This window comes from Lycium barbarum, chromosome 4, assembly GCF_019175385.1.
Source record: "Lycium barbarum isolate Lr01 chromosome 4, ASM1917538v2, whole genome shotgun sequence".
Lineage (NCBI taxonomy): Eukaryota > Viridiplantae > Streptophyta > Magnoliopsida > Solanales > Solanaceae > Lycium > Lycium barbarum.
The window spans coordinates 88,869,232-88,872,970 of NC_083340.1; the positions used below are offsets into that span (position 1 = coordinate 88,869,232).

A 3,739-nucleotide genomic window follows, 5' to 3' on the forward strand; every position below is an offset into this window, starting at 1 on the left:
TTTTGGATCATAGCACTACCGTAAGGTACAACATCAGCATTGTTTGAATGCCAAGCCTGATTGTGAGTAGTCAACTTGTCAAGTATGTTGGTCACTCATTGATAAGATTTGTTCATGAAACAACCATCAGCTGCATTATTAGCAACTGACTGCGTCACTGGATCTAGCCCTCGGTAGAACTTCTCCATTAATATGTGCTCTGGAAAAACCATGATTCAGACTCTTCTGCAAATACTCCTTCAATCTCTCCCAGGCTTCATATAGTTGTTCCCCCGGTCGCTGCTTAAATACATAGATCTTGTCACGAATTTCAACCTTCTTGCTAGGAGGGTACCATTTCTTGAGAAAAAAAGTCTGCATCTCTGCCCATATAGTAATTGAATTTCGGGGCAGCTTCTCAAACCATGTTCTTGCATATCCAGCTAAGTAATATTTAAATAACCTCAGCCGAAGAGCATCTTGTTGTTTTGGATGTGATTAGCACACACATCCACAAAATTCTGCAAATGACGTTGAGGGTCATTCTCGATAGAGTTCCGAAAGTATCCCTCAAGCTTCAACAACTGGTATAGAGAGGAGTCAATTTTCACGCTAGTAGCTCCAACTCGAGAATGAACAATAGCAGATGTGTAGTCCTCCTCTGGAACAAGATCAGCGAAAACATTCTCATCATCTAATTCATTCGCCTGATTATTCAATCGATTCTCCAAGTTACCAGCATGTTGATTTTGCTGATTCTGATTCATATTCACCTGGTTTACAAAGAATAGCAAACAAGGTGTGATGGACTAAGCAAAAGATTTCAATCAAAGCAAACACTATTTAGTAATTTCAAAACCGTATTCCCCGGCACGCTAAAATTTGATACGCTCAAATTACACCTATTAATGGTATAACGCGGACGTTGTCAAATATAGTAATCCAAAAGGTTGGGGTCGAATCCCATAGGGAATATGGTGTGAAAAGGTTACTAAAGTCGTAGGATGCTTAATTTAGGTCTAATGTTTTAATCCAATGATTTTGGTAAAGTTGGGTTTTTTTTATGACTAATTGCTAACTAATTACTTTGGGTTGTAATTTACGGGAAAAGAAACTAAGGTTTTGTCCCCTTTAGATGAGGTGTATGATTATGGGTATAGATCTCGATATACTTCTAATGGATTGCTATATGAATGCACTTAACCTCTACGTGAATCTCTACTATTTTCTAATAAATAAAGATTATTTCTTTCTATGATTTTTTCAATTATAAGAAAGTGATATGAAGAACGGTTAATTATGCCAAGTAAGTTCGTTTTATTCCTAAGTGAATCTATTAAACAAAGTTTAAAGCATTGAGTCCTTGTTATTTATTCTTACCAACCCTAATTATTTTCCCAAATAAATCAAGGTTTATGACTTTAATCAATGTTTGCAACCATTAACTATGAATGAAGAATAAATAAACTCTAACAATCCATGATGCATATATCAATCATAAACCCAATCACAAAACACCCATGAATGTGTTCACAACCCTAGTAAGGAAATTTAGCTACTCATAGAAAAAGAAGGACTATTAAAAATAATTGAGATCATAATGCTTGCGAATTGATTACTTGGTATTGAGGAGAAAGTAATTGCAATTGTTTGTAATCCAAAAGACTTCCAAAACAACGAGTATTTAGTGCTAAGAATAATAAAAACTGAAATCTGATGTCTATCGTACAAGAAACCTATCTCAGGTATTTATAAGACCCTAAGTCGTGAGAAGTGAACAGACAAATTTGTCCATCGGGTCCATTCTACGGACCGTAAAATCGTTATACGGCCCGTCAAATTGTTGCCCTTCAACCGTCAAACAATCTCCTGCGTCACTTTACGCTACACTTTGACGAACCGTCAAATATTATGCGGTCTGTATAATTGTTCCGCAGGATGGATCTTCGATGCACTGCTCACTGTGACCATTATACGGTTAATTTGACGCTCCGCAAAATGTTTTGCGGCCCGTCTAAATGCTCCGCCAAACTGCCTCTTTAGTAGTCTGTTATTTTCTCCACTTCTTTCTACATTTTTACCTAATTCTCCAACTTTTGCCATCAAAACACTTAATACCTAAAATCCAATTAAAAAAACACGTAAAATCACATAGACTTGCTTAAAAACAAGTAAAACTTATAGCCGAAAAGCATCGATTGTGGCGTAAAATCATGCCACATCATATAGCTATGGTATATCATATATATTGGCTCTTAATATTTAGCAAATTTTGACCTTGGCTAAACACTTTGGCCCTTTACCTGTGTGTGGTTCATTATCATTATTGTTGTGGGCTTATTTCACATCTGGGCTATTTTGTTTGTCTACCGTCCCAAAATATTAAGCGGGCTAGGCCCAATAAATTGCAAATTCATTTTTTGGCTTTGTAAATAATTATTGTAGTCTTAATTTTGTACTTAGTCTTATTCATGAATGTACAGTAATATTATGCATACCCGTTTGTATCTTTGCCCATTCAAACCCGTTGGTGGGCCCCAATGGGGTTCACCAATGCCTTTTGATTGAGTCAACCCAATTAGGAGAAAAACGGAGCATACGTTGGATCTATTGAACCCAAGTGCATAAACATTTTCTCTTTTGGGCATGGTCGGCCCAACTACCCTATCTCCTTTAAATTATGTGCTTCAAATAATTATTTGTCAAAATTACCATGCCTATTGGAGCCTTTAATGGATTGACATATTTTAAAAGTCGCTAAAAATGAATTTGCTACAAACTTTGGGACATTAATGAAAATTGGGACTGATTTGATTAGAAGGACTAAAACTGCCAATTTTCGTGAAATCAAGAACTGATTTGAACATTTGTGAAAGCTGTGGGCTGATGACGTATGGATTGATTTGAACCAATATTCAAATTTGTAAGACTAATTATGATTGGTGGACTTAGGCTAAAAAGATAACTTAAACTTAGAAAAGGTAGAAACAAAAAATTGACTCTATATATATATATATATGTAAAATACTATATAAACTATATGCTTAACCTATTTTCCTAAAACTATAGGATATATAAACTATATACTTAACCTATTTTCCTAAAACTATTTTCCTATACTTTAACAATTGTTTTTTTCAAAACCGTTTTTGGGTGGACTTACGTAGGGTCCTACTTAGGCTAAGAGCCTTAGGGTATTAGCCTAAGTGTTCTAGTCCGACACCCTAAACGCTCAATTTTGGGCAAAATTTTACCCCTTTTGATTCTTGAAACGCGGTATTTTCTTGTTGCATAAATGACTAATATCTATTTGTGGAAGCATAAAACAAAACTATTTTTTGTCACAACCAATTTATATCTATATGGACATATTATTAGAACCTGTAGGTAAACCGCAATTGTGCAGATCCTTAATACCGGGGTGCCTAACACCTTCCCCGGGGGATCGCCAGAACCCTTACCTAGACTCGGTGCAGGTTAGGTTTTGTTTAAAATAATCATAAAATAATTATTTTAAATGAACCCTTTTCGACTCGATTTTTCCAAATTAGGTGGCGACTCTAAAATAAGTTTATTTAGAGTACCATTACATAGAAGTATATTTTTTCCTTTTTTCCAGTACGATTGACAACCGTACTTCCCCCGGACACTTTCCTTCTAAATGAGGCAAGGGCAAACACGAATTGGAAAAAATAGAATCGCTACAAGGGTTTGTCACTTGTCTATGGTCGCAGAAATTGCCCGTTATAAACTACCTGGT

The 3,739-nt window shown here is 35.7% G+C and overlaps 1 non-coding gene across 1 annotated transcript; it reads left to right on the forward strand.

The window, feature by feature from the left end:
- The first annotated feature begins 205 nt into the window (after window positions 1–205).
- LOC132638978 (small nucleolar RNA R71) lies at window positions 206–311 on the forward strand. The gene has a single exon (XR_009582029.1). It is a non-coding gene; the product is annotated as a small nucleolar RNA R71 (small nucleolar RNA).
- The last annotated feature ends 3,428 nt before the right edge of the window (window positions 312–3,739 follow it).